Raw genomic sequence first — 21596 nt, 5'->3', positions numbered from 1 at the left:
GAGCTCCTCCTTCATCTTCTGACGTAGGGTCCAAGTCTATCCGGTAGGTTTCCTTCCAAAAATAACTTCTCCAGTTGATTTCATTCCGTTTCGACTCCGTTTGATATTCCTTTTCTTCGAAACACTGAAACAGGGTAAAAACCAGAAACTGACACTGGGCTCTGGGTTAATAGGTTAGTCCCAAAAAATGATATAAAAGTGTATAATAAAGCCCAATATAGTCCAAAACAGTAGATAATATAGCATGGAGCAATCAAAAATTATAGACACATTGGAGACGTATCAAATGGTCCCTCGCATAGCAGAGAGTTTATAAAAAAATTCGTCAGTACAACTGCCTCTTTGCATTTACTTCCATGGGAACTACTGTTGACCGTTCTGTAAATGATTATAATGGTCCAAATATATACAAAATAAACGGGCAGGTTTGTCATCGAATGGGATCTCTTATGCCTAAGGAAGGAAATACCCCTAAGTATGCCGAACTCTATATATATGATACCCAGAATGAGGTGCAAAACAAGATTCAGGCTTTAGAAAAGGGTGAAAAGAGTGATGGTGGTTTAGATGAATCTATTGTTGAAGGCTTGATGCATATGCTTGATACACACAATTCTTATGTCAAAATGTTTAGATCAGCCGGAGAAATACTAGCAGCCAATAAGCATGCCGAGATAGCCATTCGTTTAGTTGCCCCTGGAAAATCTGATGGCCCACAGTTTAGCCTTCCTACAACTGATGAGCTAGCATCTTTAATGTTTGGTGAGTTCACGGTGGAGGCTTCTTGTCGTGACATAATAATACATGGTAGAGATGACAATCTGTAGCAAATATCTTCTTTGCAAACTTCATATATGCCTTTGCAGTATCCTCTTCTCTTCCCTTATGCAGAACGTGGGTTTCAGCTCGGGCTTAAATATATTGGTTCAGACCCTTTAGATACTAGCAAAAGAACCAGGCTCACTATGCAGGACTATTATTCGTATTGTCTCCACTATAGACCAGAGCAGCATAATCCATACCTTTGTTGTGGTTTGCTTTCCTCACATGCCATTGTAGATGCACGCGCTTGCATAGACGAGTGGAGGCTGCATTTCATCATGAAGGCTAATAATGATCTTAGAGCAGAGAACTTGCAAGGAGTCACCGATGCTGTTGGAAAAGGGCAGACAGATGCAAGTTTTGTTGGCAAAAAAACATACTTCCATCCTCTTTTACCAGTGGCCGGCGTTATATGATTGAGAACTTCCATGACGTAGTAGCTATTTCACGTGTCTTTGGCCCACCAGACCTTTTCACCACCTTTACCTGTAATCCCAAGTGGCCTGAGGTAACAGAAGCCCTATGTTCTGAGCCTGGCCAGATGCGTTCAGCCAGGGTGGATCTTCCGGTCAGGGTTTATCACATGAAGCTCAATGTCTATATTCATGATATTAAGAGTAGGGAGGCCTTTGGTCCTGTCGTAGCGGGTAAAACGTGCTTTGCGATTCCTCTCATCTCTTTTTTTCTGTTCTTTTCCACCTCAGCTTGTGATTGTTTTTTATCCCTTTATTCACATATTGCACACTGTGGAGTTCCAGAAAAGAGGGTTTCCTCATGCCCATATCCTGATCTGGCTTGATAGGAAAAAACGGGAGGTTAGTCCTGCTTTAATTGACTCTTTTATATCGGCTTCCATCCCTGATCCTGTTGCGAATCCTCTTGGATACGTTCTTGTTTCTGAACACATGATGCACGGCCCTTGCGGAGAAGATGGTGTTAAATGTCCTTGCATGAAAGATGGATTGTGTATGTATAGTCATTTCAGCTCGAGACCTCTCTAGATGATAGTGGATTCCCTATGTATAGTCGCCCAGACAATGGCCGTTTTATAATTAAAAAAGGTCAGACTTGATAATAGGCATGTTGTTCCTTATAATCTGCTCATGCTAAAAAAATACCAAGCGCATATTAACGTTGAGTGGTGCAATAAAACCCATGTCATCAAGTATCTTTATAAGTATGTTACAAAGGGTCCTGATTTTTCAAAAACTTTGTTTGAAAGCATCAAAAACAAGCATGGTATTGAGATTGATGAGATCATGGAATATAGACAATGTCGTTACATATGTAATAAAGATGGTTGCTGGAGGATATATGGCTTTGATATACACAGTAAGATGCCTTCTGTTGAAAGATTGCCTGTTCATTTATTAAATAAACACATGGTGCGTTTCAATGTTAAAGCAAAACTGAAGTCAGATGTTAACGATGAGTGGCTATAGAGAACAATGTTAACCGAGTGGTTTGTAGCTAATAGATGCCATGCAAATGCTAGGTCTCTTACTTATTGTGACTTCCCAACCAAATGGACTTGGCTAGCAAGCAAAAAACAATGGATTCCTAAGACCTCAAGTTATAGGATTGGTAGAATTTATTCTGTTCACCCTACAGCTGGAGAACTTTTCTATCTTAGAATGCTCTTGATGGTTGTCAAAGGTGCCATGTCTTATACGGATGTTAGAACTTATAATGGGATTGTGTATGAAACCTTTAAGGAGGCATGTGCTGCTAGGGGCTTACTTGGAGATGATCTTGAATGGTGTAGTGCGTTTGATGAGGCTTTGACCTGGGGTATGGGAGATCAGCTGCGCAGGCTTTTTGTTACAATCCTTGTTCATTGTGGTGTTAACGATGAAAATGCTTTCTTCGAAAAATATTGGTCACACTTAGCTGAGGATATTAAGTACAATATCAAGCGCTCTTTTCATGATGATAATCATGTTATACCTCCTGATGAATGATACATCCATTTTGCATCATGCTTTTATATCGATATTTATCGCATTATGGACTGTTATTTCACTTTATGTCACAATACTTATGGCTATTCTCTCTTATTTTACAAGGTTTACATAAGGAGGGAGAATGCTGGCAGCTGGAATTCTGGGCTGGAAAAGGAGCAAATATTAGAGACCTATTCTGCGCAACTCCAAAAGTCCTGAAACTCCACGGAACATCTTAAAACAAATAAAGAAAAATCCTCGCCAAAGATGAAGGCCAGGGGGCCCACATCCTGCTCACGAGGGTGGGGGGGCACCCCCCTAGGGCGCGCCCCCCTACCTCGTGGGCCCCCTGGTGGCTCTCCGATGCCCATCTTCTCCTATATGAAGTCTTTTGATGAGAAAAAAATAAGAAGGAACTTTTCGGGACGAGACTCCGCCGCCACGAGGTGGAACCTTGGCGGATCCAATCTAGAGCTCCGGCAGAGCTGTTCTGCCGGGGATACTTCCCTCCGGGAGGGGGAAATCATCACCATCATCATCACCAACGCTCCTCTCATCGGGAGAGGGCAATCTCCATCAACATCTTCACTAGCACCATCTCATCTCCAAACCCTAGTTCATCTCTTGCATCCAATTCTTGTCTCAAAGTCCAGGATTGGTGCTAGTAGGTTGCTAGTAGTGTTGATTACTTCTTGTAGTTGATGCTAGTTGGTTTAATTGGTGGAAGATCATATGTTCAGATCCTATATGCATATTATTACCCCTCTGATTATGAACATGAATATGCTTTGTGAGTAATTACATTCGTTCCTGAGGACAAGGGAGAAGTCTTGCTATGGGTAGTCATGTGAATTTGGAATTCGTTTGATATTTTGATAAGATGTATGTTGTCTAGCCTCTAGTGGTGTTATGTGAACGTCGACTACATAACACTTCACCATTATTTGGGCCTAGAGGAAGGCATTGGGAAGTAATAAGTAGATGATGGGTTGCTAGAGTGACAGAAGCTTAAACCCTAGTTTATGCGTTGCTTTGTAAGGGGCTGATTTGGATCCATATGTTTCATGCTATGGTTAGGTTTACCTTAATACTTTTGTTGTAGTTGCGGATGCTTGCACTAGAGGTTAAACATAAGTGGGATGTTTGTTCAAGTAAGAACAGCACCCAAGCACCGGTCCACCCACATATGAAATTATCAAAGTATCGAACGCGAATCATATGAACGTGATGAAAACTAGCTTGACGATATTCCCATGTGTCCTCGGGAGCGCTTTTCCTATTATAAGAGTTTGTTCCGTCTTGTCCTTTGCTACAAAAGGATTGGGCCACCTTGCTGCACTTTATTTACTTTTGTTACTTGTTGCTCGTTACAATTTATCCTATCACAAAACTATCTGTTACCACTTATTTCAGTACTTGCAGAGAATACCTTGCTGAAAACCGCTTATCATTTCTTTCTGCTCCTCATTGGGTTCGACACTCTTACTTATCGAAAGGACTACGATAGATCCCCTATACTTGTGGGTCATCAAGACTCTTTTCTGGCGTCGTTGCCAGGGAGTGTAGCACCTTTGGTAGGTGGAATTTGGTAAGGAAAAATTTATATAGTGTGCTGAAATTTACTGTCACTTGTTACTATGGAAAGTAATTCTCTGAGCGGCTTGTTCGGGGTATCTTCACCCCGCCCAGTAGAGCAAAGAGTTGCTCTTCAACCTACTGAACCTATTGAAAATGAAACTCCTTTTGAATTTCCTTCGGGTATGATGGAAAAACTGCTAGCTAACCCTTTTACAGGAGATGGAACAAAGCATCCTGATGAGCACTTAATATATGTGGATGAAGTTTGTGGATTATTTAAGCTTGCAGGTATACCCGATGATGTTGCTAAGAAGAAGGTTTTCCCTTTATCTTTGAAAGGAGATGCATTGATGTGGTATAGGCTATGTGATGATATGAGATCATGGGACTATAAAAGTTTGAAGCTGGAATTTCATCGAAAGTATTACCCTATGCATCTTGTTCATCATGATCGCAATTATATATATAATTTCTGGCCTCGCGAAGGAGAAAGCATCGCTCAAGCTTGGGGGAGGCTTAAATCAATGTTATATTCATGCCCCAATCACGAGCCCTCAAGAGAAATGATTATTCAAAATTTATATGCTCGGCTTTCTGATAACAATCGCACCATGCTCGATACTTCTTGTGCTGGCTCTTTTATGATGAAGACTACTGAATTCAGATGGAATTTATTGGATATAATTAAACGCAACTCTGAAGATTGGGACCTCGACAAAGGTAAGGAGTCAGGTATGACACCTAAGTTTGATTGTGTTAAATATTTTGTGGATACCGATATTTTCCGTAAGTTTAGCACTAAATATGGACTTGACTCTGAGATAGTAGCTTCTTTCTGTGAATCTTTTGCTACTTATGTTGACCTCCCTAAGGAGAAGTGGTTTAAATATCATCCTCCCATAGAAGTAAAAGTAGCTGCACCTATTAAAGTTGAAGAAAAGACTGTCACTTATAATGATCCTATTGTTCCTACTTCTTATATTGAGAAACCACCTTTCCCTGTTAGAATAAAGGATCATGCTAAAGCTTCAACTGTTGTTCGTAAAAGAAATATTAGAACTTATACACCTCCTGAGCAAGTTAAAGTAGAACCTAATATTGCTATTGTTAAAGATCTCTTGTCTGATAATATTGATGGGCATGTTATTCAGTTCGAAGGAGAAACTGCTAGAATTGCTAAACCTTGTGATAAAGATAAACATAGACTTGTGGTAGGCGTGCCTGTTATTTCTGTTAAAATAGGAGAACATTGTTATCATGGCTTATGTGATATGGGTGCTAGTGATAGTGTAATACCTATTGACTTATATGAAGAAATTAAGAATGAAATTGCACCTGCTGAGTTAGAAGATATTGATGTCACAATTAAACTTGCCAATAGAGATACTATTTCACCAATTGGAATTGTTAGAGATGTTGAAGTCTTGTGTGGGAAAACTAAATATCCTGCTGATTTTCTTGTTCTTGGTTCCCCACAAGATAGCTTTTGTCCCATTATATTTGGTAGACCCTTCTTAAATACTGTCAATGCTACCATAGACTACACAAAGAATGTTGTTACTATTGGCTTGGATGATATGGTTCATGAGTTTAATTTCTCCAAATTTAGTAAACAACATCGTGAGGAAGAATTACCTAATAAGGATGAAATTATTGGTCTTGCTTCTATTGCCGTACCTCCTAGTGATCCTTTAGAACACTATTTGCTAGACCATGAAAATGATATGTTCATGAATGAAAGAAGAGAAATAGATGAAGTATTCTTTAAAGAGGAACCTATTCTGCAACACAATCTGCCTGTTGAAATTTTAGGGGATCCTCCTCCACCCAAGGGTGATCCCGTGTTTGAGCTTAAACCGTTGCCTGATAATCTTAAATATGCTTATCTTGATGAAAAGAAGATATATCCTGTTATTATTAGTGCTAACCTTTCAGAGCATGAAGAAGAAAGATTATTGAAAACTCTGAAGAAGCATCATGCTGCTATTGGATATACTCTTGATGATCTTAAGGGCATTAGTCCCACTCTATGTCAACATAAAATAAATTTGGAAGCAGATGCCAAACCAGTTCGTGATCCTCAACGACGTCTGAATCCAAAAATGAAAGAAGTGGTAAGAAAAGAAATACTAAAGCTTCTGGAGGCAGGTATAATCTATCCCATTGCTGATAGTGAGTGGGTAAGTCCTGTCCATTGTGTCCCTAAGAAGGGAGGTATTACTGTTGTTCCTAATGATAAAGATGAATTGATTCCACAAAGAATTATCACAGGTTATAGGATGGTAATTGATTTCTGCAAATTAAATAAAGCTACTAAGAAAGATCATTGCCCCTTACCTTTTATTGATCAAATGCTAGAAATATTATGCAAACATACACACTATTGCTTTCTAGATGGTTATTCTGGTTTCTCTCAAATACCTGTGTCGGCTAGAGATCAATCAAAGACTACTTTTGCATGCCCTTTTGGTACTTTTTCTTATAGACGTATGCCTTTTGGTTTATGTAATGCACCTGCTACCTTTTGAAGATGCATGATGGCTATATTCTCTGACTTTTGTGAAAAGATTTGTGAGGTTTTCATGGACGACTTTTCCGTCTATGGTTCCTCTTTTGATGATTGCTTGAGCAATCTTGATCGAGCTTTGCAGAGATGTGAAGAAACTAATCTTGCCTTGAATTGGGAAAAGTGCCACTTTATGGTTAATGAAGGTATTGTCTTGGGGCATAAAGTTTCTGAAAGAGGTATTGAAGTTGATAAAGCCAAGGTTGATGCTATTGAAAAGATGCCATGTCCCAAGGACATCAAAGGTATAAGAAGTTTCCTTGGTCACGCCGGATTTTACAGGAGGTTCATTAAGGACTTCTCAAAAATTTGTCGGCCTCTGACTAATTTATTGCAAAAAGAAATACCATTTGTCTTTGATGATGATTGTGTAGAAGCATTTGAAATACTTAAGAAAGCATTAGTCACTACACCTATTGTTCAGCCACCTAATTGGAACCTACCCTTTGAAATTATGTGTGATGCTAGTGATTATGCTGTAGGTGCTGTTCTAGGGCAAAGAGTTGATAAGAAATTAAATGTTATTCATTATGCTAGTAAGACTCTAGACAATGCTCAAAGAAATTATGCTACTACTGAAAAAGAGCTTTTAGCAGTTGTATTTGCCTGTGATAAGTTCAGATCTTATATTGTTGATTCTAAAGTAACTATTCAAACTGATCATGCTGCTATTAAATATCTTATGGAAAAGAAAGATGCTAAACCTAGACTTATTAGATGGGTTCTCTTGCTTCAAGAATTTGATTTGCATATTGTTGATAGAAAGGGAGCTGAGAACCCCGTTGCAGACAACTTGTCTAGGTTAGAAAATATTCTTGATGACCCACTACCTATTAATGATAGCTTTCCTGATGAACAATTAAATGTTATAAGTACTTCTCGTAGTACTCCATGGTATGCTGATTATACTAATTATATTGTTGCTAAGTTTATACCACCTAGCTTCACATACCAACAAAAGAAAAAGTTCTTCTATGATTTGAGACATTACTTTTGGGATGACCCACATCTTTATAAAGAAGGAGTAGATGGTGTTATTAGACATTGTGTACCTGAGCATGAAGAGGAACAGATCCTACGCAAGTGTCATTCTGAGTCTTATGGAAGACACCACGCTGGAGATAGAACTGCACATAAGGTATTGCAATCTGGTTTTTATTGGCCTACTCTCTTCAAGGATGCCCGTAAGTTTGTCTTGTCTTGTGATGAATGTCAAAGAATTGGTAATATTAGTAGACGTCAAGAAATGCCTATGAATTATTCTCTTGTTATTGAACCATTTGATGTTTGGGGCTTTGATTATATGGGACCTTTTCCTGCCTCTAATGGATACACACATATTCTAGTTGCTGTTGATTACGTTACTAAGTGGGTAGAAGCTATTCCAACTAGTAGTGCTGATCATAACACTTCTATTAAAATGCTTAAGGAAGTTATTTTCCCAAGGTTTGGAGTCCCTAGATATTTAATGACTGATGGTGGTTCACACTTTATTCATGGTGCTTTTCGTAAAATGCTTGCTAAATATGATGTTAATCATAGAATTGCATCTCCTTATCACCCTCAGTCTAGTGGTCAAGTAGAGTTGAGAAATAGAGAGCTCAAATTAATTTTGCAAAAGATTGTTAATAGGTCTAGAAAGAATTGGTCCAAAAAACTTGATGACGCATTATGGGCTTATAGAACTGCATACAAAAATCCTATGGGTATGTCTCCATATAAAATGGTTTATGGAAAAGCATGTCACTTACCTCTTGAACTAGAACATAAGGCATATTGGGCTATTAAAGAGCTCAACTATGATTTTAAACTTGCCGGTGAGAAGAGGTTATTTGATATTACCTCACTTGATGAATGGAGAACCCAAGCTTATGAAAATGCCAAGTTGTTTAAAGAAAAAGTTAAAAGATGGCATGACAAAAGAATACAAAAGCGTGAGTTTAATGTAGGTGATTATGTATTTCTATACAACTCTTGTTTAAGATTTTTTGCAGGAGAACTTCTCTCTAAATGGGAAGGCCCCTATGTTATCGAAGAGGTCTATCGTTCCGGTGCCATAAAGATCAACAACTTCGAGGGCACGAATCCGAAAGTGGTAAACGGTCAAAGAATCAAACATTATATCTCAAGTAATCCCATAAATGTTGAAACCAATATTATTGAAACCGTAACCCCGGAGGAATACATAAGAGACACTTTTCGGAACGTTTCAGACTCCGAAAAGGAATAGGTATGTGGTACGGTAAGTAAACCGACTCCAAAACAATTTTTAAGGCAATATTTCTCCGTTTTGGAATATTTAGAAAAATAGAAAAATAAGTAGCAGTCCGGGAAGGACACGAGGGTGGTGGGCGCGCCCTACCCCCCTGGGCGCGCCCCCTACCTCGCGAGCACCTCGTGTGCCTTCCGGACTTGGTTTTCTTGCACGTTACGTATTTTGGTCGGTAAAAATTCATTATATATTCTCCTAAAGATTTTGACTCCTGTATCACGCAAATTTCCTCTGTTTTTGTTTTCGAGTTGTTGCTGCTGCAGATTAGAACAAGATGTCTTCTCAAGAGTCAATCGGGGAGAGCCGGGTATCTAATCCGGCACCAGAACCAATGGCAAACAGCGACGCTGACCACTTTGGGCCAGCAACGGAGGAAGAGATGGAAGCTGACTTGATGAGAGTATATGCCATGGAGGATGAAGAAGTCACCTCTCGCCACCGAGCTGGGTTCACGATGGGGGAACTACAGAGCTCAGCTATTCCAAATTCGGTTATCCCTTCTAATGTTAGATTTCTTTCTTATGAAAATATGAAGAGGAGTGTCACTTGTTCTCCCGCAGCTATGCAACACCCTTGGGTGCAAGGAGCTTTAGCTGTCACTGGAAAGCTTCGTAAGGAAATAATGGACCTCAAACAACAAGTCAACAAGCTTGAGGAGGAGAACCCATCCTGAGGGGAATCATCGCCAAGAATATTACACTGACAACAAAGAAGGAGATATAATCACATGGGTATGGGCACTCCCCTTGGCAACTGCCAAGCTTGGGGGAGGTGCCCTGGTATCGTATCACCATCACAACTCCTATCTTTATCGTTTTCTTTTAGTTCGATCCTATTAGTAGTATCTTGATCTAGTGGAATAAAGTTTATGGCATGATCTAGTTTTGAGTTTTGCTTTATGATCTCTCTATGTAATCGAGTCCGTGAGCTATATATAATAAAGATTAGTGTTGAGTCAAGGGCTTGATTATTTTACCATGATCTTGGGTGAATAAAAGAAAAGAGAAAAGGAATAAAAAGAAACAAAGAGTTCATATTGATCTTATTGAGAGTAATGACTTCACATAGAAAGAGTATGATGATTAAAAGTTGTTGGGAGTTGGCAGACATAGCTTTGGTCATTGTTGCAATTAATAGGAAGTAATAAGGAAACAAAGGTTTTCACATATAGATATTTATCATCGACATCTTTTATGATTCGGAGCACTCATTAAAATATGACATGCTAAAGAGTTGATGTTGGACAAGGAAGACAACGTAATGAGTTATGTCTTTCTTATATCTGAGATAAAGTATGTTGTCATGGATCCTCTAACTTGTTGAGCTTGCCTTTCCCCCTCATGCTAGCCAAATTCTCAGCACTAAGTAGAAATACTACTTGTGCTTCCAAAATCCCTAAACCAGTTTTGCCATGAGAGTCCACCATATCTACCTATGGATTGAGTAAGATCCTTCAAGTAAGTTGTCATCGGTGCAAAGCAATAAAAATTGCTCTAAATATGTATGATTGATTGGTGTGGGAGAAATAAGCTTTATACGATCTTGTGATGTGGAAGTAATAAAAGCGACGGACTACATAATAAAGGTTCATATCACAAGGGGCAATATAAAGTGACGTTCTTTCGCATTGAGATTTTATATATCCAACCATAAAAGCGCATGGAAACCTCTGCTTCCCTCTGCGAAGGGCCTATCCTTTACTATTATCTTCTACCTTATGCAAGAGTCATGGTGATCTTCACCTTTTCTTTTTCATTTTATCCTTTGGCAAGCTCAGCATGTTGGAAAGAACATGATATATATATCTAATTGGATGTAGGGGAGCATGAACCATTATTGTTGACATTACCCTTGAGGTAAAAGGTTGTGGGGCAAAACTACAAGCCCCTATCTTTCTCTGTGTCCGACTAAAACTCCGTAACCACAAGTATCGCGTGAGTGTTAGCAATTATGGAGGACTAAATGATAGTTGAGTATGTGGACTTGCTTTTTAGCTCTGACATAGACTCTTTCCGATGTTATGATAAATTGCAATTGCTTCAATGACTGAGATTATAGTTTGTCGGAGCCCAATAAGGTTTATGATTTATACTTTTGCATTGTGAATAGATCATCACTTGAACATAAGTAATCATATGACAAAATCTATATATGTTGCTGTTATGAGAATAATCATGATGCCTTCATGTCCGTAGTTTATTTTTATCGACGCCTCTACCTCTAAACATGAGGACATATTTATTGTTATCGGCTTTTCGCTTGAGGACAAGCGAGGTCTAAGCTTGGGGGAGTTGATACGTCCATTTTGCATCATGCTTTTATATCAATATTTATCTCATTATGGACTCTCATTTCACTTTATGTCACAATACTTATGGCTATTCTCTCTTATTTTACAAGGTTTACATAAGGAGGGAGAATGCCGTCAACTGGAATTCTGGGCTGGAAAAGGAGCAAATATTAGAGACCTATTCTGTGCAACTCCAAAAGTCCTGAAACTCCATGGAACATCTTAAAACAAATACAGAAAAATCCTCGCCAAAGATGAAGGCCAGGGGGCCCACACCCTGCTCACGAGGGTGGGGGTGCCCCCCCCTAGGGCGCACCCCCTACCTCGTGGGCCCCCTGGTGGCTCTCTGACGCCCATCTTCTCCTATATGAAGTCTTTCGATGAGAAAGAAATAAGAAGGAACTTTTTGGGACGAGACTCCGCCGCCATGAGGCGGAACCTTGGCGGATCCAATCTAGAGCTCCGGCAGAGCTGTTCTGCTGGGGATACTTCCCTCCGGGAGGGGGAAATCATCACCATCGTCATCACCAATGCTCCTCTCATCGGGAGAGAGCAATCTCCATCAACATCTTCACCAGCACCATCTCATCTCCAAACCCTAGTTCATCTCTTGCATCCTATTCTTGTCTCAAAGTCCGGGATTGGTGCTAGTAGGTTGCTAGTAGTGTTGATTACTTCTTGTAGTTGATGCTAGTTGGTTTAATTGGTGGAAGATCATATGTTCAGATCCTCTATGCATATTATTACCCCTCTGATTATGAACATGAATATGCTTTGTGAGTAATTACGTTCGTTCCTGAGGACAAGGGAGAAGTCTTGCTATGAGTAGTCATGTGAATTTGGTATTCATTTGATATTTTGATAAGATGTATGTTGTCTAGCCTCTAGTGGTGTTATGTGAACATCTACTACATAACACTTCACCATTATTTGGGCCTAGAGGAAGGCATTGGGAAGTAATAAGTAGATGATGGGAAGCTAGAGTGTCAGAAGCTTAAACCCTAGTGACGGTGTCCTGGACTAGGGGGTACTCACCACGTCGTCTCCCGATCTATTAGATTGGGCCGAGGACCCCCTTGGCCGTATACTCATGGGCCAATTCGGACGGCTGCCGCATACACGGAAGATTCCACAAGACTTGGCGATCAAGACAAGGACTTCTCCCCACCGGCGTATTCGGCTAGGACTCTTGTTATCCTAGGCCTCCGGTGCATTATATAAACCGAGGCCAGGCTAGTCGATAGATAGACAAGATATACATGCAATCAAACCATATGCTAGCTTCTAGGGTTTAGCCTCTTCGATCTCGTGGTAGATCTACTCTTGTACTATCCATATCATCAATATTAATCAAGCAGGACATAGGGTTTTACCTCCATCAAGAGGGCCCGAACCTGGGTAAAACATCGTGTCCCTTGTCTCCTATTACCATCCGGCCTTGACGCATAGTTCGGGACCCCCTACCCGAGATCCGCCGGTTTTGACACCGACACCTAGTTTATGTGTTGCTTCGTAAGGGGCTGATTTGGATCCATATGTTTCATGCTATGGTTAGGTTTACCTTAATACTTTTGTTGTAGTTGCGGATGCTTGCAATAGAGGTTAAACATAAGTGGGATGTTTGTTCAAGTAAGAACAGCACCCAAGCACCGGTCCACCCACATATGAAATTATCAAAGTATCGAGCGCGAATCATATGAACGTGATGAAAACTAGCTTGACGATATTCCCATGTGTCCTCGGGAGTGCTTTTCCTATTATAAGAGTTTGTTCCGGCTTGTCCTTTGCTACAAAAGGATTGGGCCACCTTGCTGCACTTTATTTACTTTTGTTACTTGTTGCTCGTTACAATTTATCCTATCACAAAACTATCTGTTACCACTTATTTCAGTACTTGTAGAGAATACCTTGCTGAAAACCGCTTATCATTTCCTTCTGCTCCTCGTTGGGTTCGACACTCTTACTTATCGAAAGGACTACGATAGATCCCCTATACTTGTGGGTCGTCAATGAGCTGAGAGACATCTTGCTTGATAAGTTGACAATTCTATTTAGTAAAAATGGTTCTAATATTCTAGACCACAGGCTGCCATTAATGACTACATATGATGATAACTCTGATGACAATGACATGATAACCGATGAACTATCTGTTGATACTAAAAGTGAACTACCAAAGGCAGAAACCATGTACAACCAATTAAATCCAGATCAAATCCTAGCTTATAAGAATATTATCGACCGAGTTGTGTCTGGAAAACCTGGCTTCTTCTTTGTTTCTGGATATGGTGGAACTGGGAAAACTTTTCTCTGGAGTTCCATAATTGCTTATCTTAGAGGTAAAGAAAGGATTGTTCTCACAGTTGCATCTTCTAGGGTTGCAGCACTTCTTTTACCTGGAGGTAGGACTGCTCATTCTAGGTTTAAAATACCAATCAGTCTAGATGACAATGGAACATGTGATATAAAAAGATCTAGCAAATTAGCAGAGATGATCGAATTAGCCTCCCTAATAATATGGGATGAGGCTTTAATGACGCATCATAGATGTTTTGAGGCTTTGGATCATAGCTTACGTGATATTCTGTCTATCGACGATCCTTCTATAGCTGACATGCCTTTTGGTGGTAAGGTTATGGTTCTCGGTGGCGATTTGAGACAGATTTTACCAGTCATTGAGGGTGCGACTTGCTCACAGGTTATAAATGCTGCTATAACAAATTCACCACTATGGCGTTTTATAGAAGTTCTACATCTTAACGTGAACATGCGTTTGGTTGTGCAAACAACAGATCCTGTTTTACAAGCTGAGATAGCTTCTTTTACTGGTTGGATCTTGAGTATTGGTGATGGTACAACGCCTTGTGTTACTAAACAAGGGGAGTGTGAGCCAAGTTGGGTAACAATTCCTGATGATATGTTGATCCATTCTGAGGAAAATAGAATAGGCGCTATTGTTAATGTTGTATATACAAACTTTGCTAAAAATTGTTCTAATCGAAAGTACTTGTGCCAAAGGGCTATCTTAACAACAACAAATGATCTAGCTCAAGAAGTTAATGACCATGTGCTAGCCTTAATGCCTTCTGCTGAGAGAGAGTACTTAAGCTATGATTCTATAGGAAATGATGTTGACTCAATGCGTAATATGGATGTGTTTTATCCCATCGAGTACCTCAATACAATTAAAATTAACAATTTCCCACAGCACAAGTTGCTATTGAAAAAAGGCATGCCGATTATGCTCCTTAGAAATTTGAGTCAGGCAACTGGTCTTTGTAATGGTACTCGTCTTGTTGTCTCTAAACTTGGTGAGAAAGTCATTTAGGCTATTATCATGACTGGTTCTAATATTGGGGATATTGTGTACATTCCAAGGATTTGCCTCACTGCCAAGGATCCTAAATGGCCATTTACTTTACATTGTCGCCAGTTTCCAGTCAGGGTTTGTTATGCCATGACTATCAATAAGAGCCAGGGACAGACTCTCTTAGCTGTTGGATTATATCTGAAAAGCCCTGTTTTCACTCATGGCCAGCTTTACGTGGCAGTTTCACGTGTGACTTCCAAGAAAAACTTGAAAATACTTATCGAGAACGAAGATGGCACACTTGGATCTCAGACTAGAAACATAGTTTTCTCTGGGATCTTTGAGTCTTTGGAATAGTACTTACGTCGTGCTTTATTTTGCGAGCTGCTTTTGGTCTCACTACTACTTGCTGCCTCTTAGTCTCTATTATTGTATGCTTCCTAATTTGGTGAAATATTTCGATTATCTGCTCACTTTTCAATAAGATTTGAGACTGTAAATGTTGTTTTATATGTTGCTACTCATTACCTAAGATAGCGAATACTGTTCTTTTCTGTGCATCTATGTACGTGTTAAAGGTATTTTGGTAGTTCGCTTAGTATGTCTGTTCACTTGACTTCAATTAGGTATGCTATCATATTGCAAAACCTAATATGTTGCTTCTTTGTGTATTTTTACCTTCCTAAGCAAAAGTGTCTTTATGTTTCCAGATGGCGCATCAGATGCTCTCTGAGATACACCAGCACAGCAGGAAGTGGGTTGTCTCTGTCCTTGTCTCGCGCCTATGGTTTTATCGTGGGGGGACTGACAATGGGCCTATCCAGCACATGGACTTAGTTGTTCTTGATAGCCAGGTTTGTCTTTACATAGCTAGCTCAACGCCAACTATCCATATTTGGCCTAGGATACCTTTCTGATTGCTGTTTTTGTTGGTAGGGCAACCATATGTATGTGCAGATACCTCCTCAGCGAGCAGAAGAACTGAAGAATGAGCTGCAGGAAGGAAAGGTCTACATGATGAGCAGCTTCAACTGCATTGAAGCAAAGACAACTTATAGACCTGTTGAGAGTCGCTTCATGATTCAGTTCACCAGGTTTAGCAATGTTGTTTTACGCCATGACTAGGAAGTAGATTACCCGTTCTGCACCTACAATTTGATCCCATTTCAGGACATCCCCAGGTCATGTGGGCCACTGCCTCGTTTCCTTGGTAAGTTGTGTCACTGCACGCCTAAGTACATTAAAAACCACTTGTCAAATATCTGGAGTCTGACGCTCTTGCAAATTCTATGGTTTTGATGATGTCATTGGAAGAATAACTGCTATTTCTGATGTGGTCACTATCCAATCAATGCATCAGCCAGAGCCATCAAACACAAGGACAATAATCCTAACTGATTTACAGTAAGTGTCATTTGCTTATTATTATGCATGCACCATTCTAGGCCGCCTGCTCGTTTGTTTGTTTACTGATTTGTTCGTCATATGAAGCCTATAGGGGCAAGGAGCTAAGCCTGGTCCTCTAGGGCGATCGAGCGATTGAATTTGAAGAAGAAGAAGTGCGGGCAAGAGACGAAAAGGAAGCTGTGATTGCAATTTTCGTAGGAACACTACCTAAAATAAATCAAGGTGGTCAATCTATTGCATCTTATACATTTATGCATTCTGTATTGTACAGCCTTTTCATCCTATATTCAATGTAGCCTCTTACCCCTCTATATTGTTCAATAACTATGAGGTGTTCAAGGACTTAGTGGTAGTTCTGCTTGCCGTTGGTACATTGACGAGGATCTCCCAGTGATAAATGACTTCTGCAACAGGTGATTTCTGTATGCCTTCTAATTGGCTTCTCTTGCTTTAACCATGAATATGAAGACAATGTTGTTTTATTTGTCACGCTGCTAACTATCTCCCATGTTGCGTATTAAAATAGGTTGGGGACCAATTTCAAACCCATTGATAACGATGCTACTTTGACCGAGGGTGCATTTACTACCCGTATCTACGCTGATCCTGTTGAAAAGACTGTGTTAGATCTCCTCCGCCTGAACCCTTACGAAAACGAGGTATCCTCGCTGTCTTTTCCGCTATATGTTGTTCCCACTTTTCCTGGTCTTGTGCTCAACTGCAAGTTATCTTACTTCGACAGGAAAAACGGTTCATATGTACCGTTACTGTCCAGAGGCTCAATCCTGATCAGCGCTAGTGGTTCTTCTCTTGCTCCTCCTGCAACAAGACCTCTACAATAGTCGCATCGAACTACTGATGTGCCAATCCTAACTGCTCATCCATAGCAGCACAGGAAACGTATGTGCCATCCTAGACCTTTGTCTCCTGTTTCTTTTCTTTTGTGTTGTTTGTTTCCTCAGGCTTCCTGCCTGATTTATTTAGACATGCCTCTTCCATGTTTTATTAGTCCTTTACTACAATCCCCATTCTATTCGTGCCATGTGCAGGTACTGTTTTTCGGTATTTGCGAGTGATGACGTAGGTGAGGATGAGTTCACCATGTTTGATAAAGTTGGAAAAGCAGCTGTTGGAAAACCACTCCTCAATTTACTGAAGTTTAGAAACCCAGGACTTCCAACCATACAAGAGATAGCTCGTGTATCGATGATTGATAGGATTCCTCCACGAGAGGTTACCCAGATTATTTGGCAGAAGTATAAACTTCTTGTGTCCATTGCAAAGAGAAGCTTTGCAACCACAAGCACATAGTTATCATTTCAAGTTGTGAAAATTATGGAAACCAACAAGCCTGAGTTAAGCTCATCTGCCTTTGACTGTGTCCCTGGATCATCTGGAGCATCATCCTCTGCTTCCCCCACTGACAGTCCAATACCATATGAGATGTTCACACCCAGTACCCCAAGCATCAAGCAAGCCCAGCCTGGCAGCTCCTCAGGGAGCCCTGCTATAACTTTTCCATCACCTATAGGCGCGGTGTGTTGTTTTCTTAGTCTACCATCTCTCGGTCGATTTATTCAATCAAGATGCCCGAAAACTAATTCAGTTCTTCTCATTTCTTTTTTTACACTCAGACGTAGACACCAACTTCAAAGCTCAGTGTTGGTCTCCTTTCATCTGCATCTCCAGGGTATGCCTCTTTAGAAAGGACTACTGCAGTATTTTCTAATACTTGCTTGCTCTTATAATCGTATTTTATTTTCTAGCAAATCACCATGCCCACCCAGCAGGACCAGACGTGCTTTATTTATCGGCAATGACAAGAAGCTCCCTCTGGCAGAGGATCCTCCAAAGAAGTGTGAGGAAATAGCTGCCGTGTTGAGGATATAACCACTGAGGGTAAACCGCCCAGGAGGGGCCGGTTCACCTTCAGTTATACTGAAGCCCAAGGAAACCCAGAAGATGGCGCTTTACGGATGAAGCTTAGAGGCCCAGAGCCCGCAGGCGGTTTAGGGCCCATGACAATAAACCGCCATGATTGTATAAACTTGCATTGTAAGATAAGAAAGAAGAGACCGAGGTGGACACTTGTATGAGCCAGCCTCGGGACTCTATAGACCGACCGGGATCCTCCTGAATATATAAAGGGGTGACCCGGCGGCGGTTCAGGGACAGAAAACAACAACTTGAAGCCAGACAAAGCGGATTCGCTCCCTGGTCTTCGAAACCCCAGCAATACCAATCACAACTAGACGTAGGCTTTACCTTCATCGAAGGGGCCGAACTAATATAAAACTCCCGTGTCCCTTTGTCCGGTTTAACCCCTTCAAGCTAACTCGTAATGATGGCTCCACGACTAAGTCCTTCCATGAGGACATCTGCCGTGACAATTCCACGACAGTTGGCGCCCACCGTGGGTCTATCGCACGATAGTTTCGAGTTCTTTAAGGGCAACTTCGATGGACTGAGGGGATATGCTATGGGCCGGATGACGAAGAGTCGCCGCGGCAAGCTCTACATCGACAACGCAGGACGGGTCCCGAGGCTAATTCAATCGAATATGGGTACCGGGTCCCCTTTGGTGGGATTCACGTCTTTATCGGCAAGATCGGCGAACCGGCCCCCGAGCCGGACACCTGCACCGACATCATCGAGACGGCTCGACGTGCAAGTTCTTCACCGGTTCAGCCTGAGGCCAGGCATGTTTTTGTGGGTGTCATCCACGGTTCGGGTTATGAGGAGGAACCGATCACCGATGGAGAAACCGTAATCCGTAGTGATGACGAGTCTTCCGGAGAAACCGAATCGCTTTACCAGTTGTACGACAACCGGATTGAGGGAGGATCCGAGGACAACAGTATTCCGGATTCCCCCGGTCTACCAAACCGGGTCGCTGTCTTCATGGCCGGCACACGACCGGTGCCTCATTTATCTACCGCCGCAGCGGTACTCCCCGGTTCAACAACGGCCACGCCAGCAGGTGCAGGAAGCTCGGCGCCGCCTCCGGCCCAAGTCTTGTCTGATTTGTTCGATGCTCTAGCGGCACTGATGTTCGCGGAGGTAGACACAGCAGCCAGGGATCAGCACGATGTGGAGATTCTAAAGGTGAAAGATCAGATAGCCCAGGCTAAAGCGGACCTGGTAGCAGAGAACGCCAGGATGGCCACAGAGCAGGCCGAGTTGGAAGCACAGGCTTACCGAATTAGACTAGATCAGAATGCTTCAGAAGAGGTCATGAGAAGAAGGTACCGATCATGTCTCTCGTCGGTTTATGAGCCGCAAAATCTTTTCAACACGCCAGGTGCAGGAGCTGGTAACCAACCCGTGCCAAACCGGGCGGGGGCACCAGAAGAAGGAGCACCGGTTCAGCCACGCGCAACAAACCTGCCTCGCCAGAACAACGTTGTATCATCGACGCCGCCTGGGCATTATTCCAACATGTTGGATAATATTGTGGCCGCCGCTTCACGCCTGGCGGCTCTCCCAACCGACGGCTAATCACCAGTTGCAGTGGAAGCGCGTCGGGCCAGGGATCTCCTTCAGACAGCACTGAATCAACAGCAAGCGTATTCACACAGCCGTGAGAGGATTCATTCCACTCCCTGTCCAAGCCGGAGTTATAGCAGACACGTGGAAGACGAACGGGCCGTATCCAGTAGTGCACGCCACCGAAATTCGCCACGGGAGAACAACCCGGCCAGGGGAGGTGCTAATGCGCAAGATGTTGTGGACCACGGCCGCGCACGACGGGGGGCCGAGTTGACAGCTCGACACGAAGCACGACATCATACTCCGGTTCACCCCACTGCCTCCGTGGAGCCAGGGGTAATGTTCAGTTCCCTAGGAGTACCATGTTTAACTCCCGCACTGCATAATGTGCGATTGCCCAAGGATTTCAAGGGACCTCGCAAGGTACCAAATTACACCGCCGAGTTGCAGCCAGAGGCGTGGATGGAGAGCTATGAGATGGCAATGGAGATGTTAGATGTGGATGAGGCGGTTTGTGCTAAATATTTCACCATGATGCTGGAAGGAACAGCTCGCACTTGGTTGAAGAGCTTGCCAACCAACTCTATCGACTCATGGGCCGAATTAAAGCGCCGGTTTATCCAGAACTTCAAGGATACGTGCAAGCAGCCGATGTCAATTGTGGATCTGGCCGCTTGTGTCCAAGAGGAAGGGGAGTCCACGACCTATTGGGTTAAACGAGTCTCGACGATTTTGCATTCGTCAGATCGTATTAATGCAGATACCGCGGTATTAACGTTGGAGGGCAATTGCCGTTTCAAGCCATTGAAATAGAAGTTGGGAAGGCTCAAATGTCATTGCAACGACATGTCAACACTCATGGTCGCTTTAGTTAAGTATGTCGATTCAGATAATACCAAGGATCCGGATTCAGAGGAGGACAAACCGGAGAAGGGAAAGAAGAACGGCGGTGCAAAAGGGCAGCACCACAACCAAGGGGGCCATGGGAATAACAGTAAGCGTAAATCGGATAATTCAGATTTGGTGGCTAACACAAATATGCAGCGTCGCAAAGGTAAACCGCCCCAGCGCGGCATGAATCTAGAGCGTTTGTTAAACCAGCCCTGCCCGAAGCATGGAACCAAGGAGGCCCCTGCCACACATCTTTGGAAAGATTGTCACATAATGAGGGAGTTCAAAAATTCTGATTTATACCGGTATGATCAGGATCCACCGGGTGGTTCAAGCCCAGGTTTCCATGGGGGCGGCGGTTCAAGCTCTGGATTTCAGAACAACCAGGGCCATCAGAACAACCATGGTAATAACCAGCAGAATAACCAAGGGAATCAGCAATAGTCAGGTTACCAGAGTCACCCCAAGCAGTTGAACAGCAGACAGTATCATGTGTTCACTACCAGCTTGTGCAAGCGGGATCAGAAACTTCACAAGAGGGCAGTCAATACTGTTGAACCAGCTGTACCACATTATCTACGATGGTCGGAGCAGCCTATTGTGTGGAGCAGGGAGGATCACCCGCCCCGGGTTGACAATCTGGGCCAGCTAGCCTTGGTGGTAGCGCCTCAGGTGGGGGGCTATAAGTTTACCAAGGTTCTGATGGATGGAGGAAGCAGTATCAACATCCTATACTATGAGACTTTCCGTCGCATGGGTTTGATGGATAAGAATCTTAAACCGTCCAACACTATCTTTCATGGTGTGGTACCAGGTAAATCGGCCTACCCTGTGGGAAAGATTGCTTTGGAAGTTGTGTTTGGAGATGAGTTTGATTCCAGGTCTGAGACTTTGACCTTTGAAGTGGTGAAAATCCAGAGTCCATATCACGCGCTATTTGGACGGCCGGCTTACGAGAAATTCATGGCGAGGCCATGTTATGTCTATCTGCAGCTCAAGATGCCAGGTTATAAGGGGACGATCACAGT

At 42.2% G+C, this 21596-nt stretch overlaps 2 pseudogenes; both read left to right on the top strand.

The window, feature by feature from the left end:
* Nucleotides 1-356: 356 nt before the first annotated feature.
* Nucleotides 357-14287, top strand: LOC147985364 (uncharacterized; annotated as a pseudogene).
* A 263-nt stretch (nt 14288-14550) lies between these two features.
* Nucleotides 14551-16987, top strand: LOC147985363 (replication protein A 70 kDa DNA-binding subunit A-like; annotated as a pseudogene).
* Nucleotides 16988-21596: the final 4609 nt, after the last annotated feature.

This window comes from Triticum urartu, chromosome 2A, assembly GCF_056163025.1.
Source record: "Triticum urartu cultivar PI428250 chromosome 2A, HENAU_Tu73, whole genome shotgun sequence".
Classification (NCBI taxonomy): Eukaryota; Viridiplantae; Streptophyta; class Magnoliopsida; order Poales; family Poaceae; genus Triticum; species Triticum urartu.
Note: the sequence above shows the minus strand (reverse complement) of the source record. Positions and strands in the feature narration are given on the sequence as shown.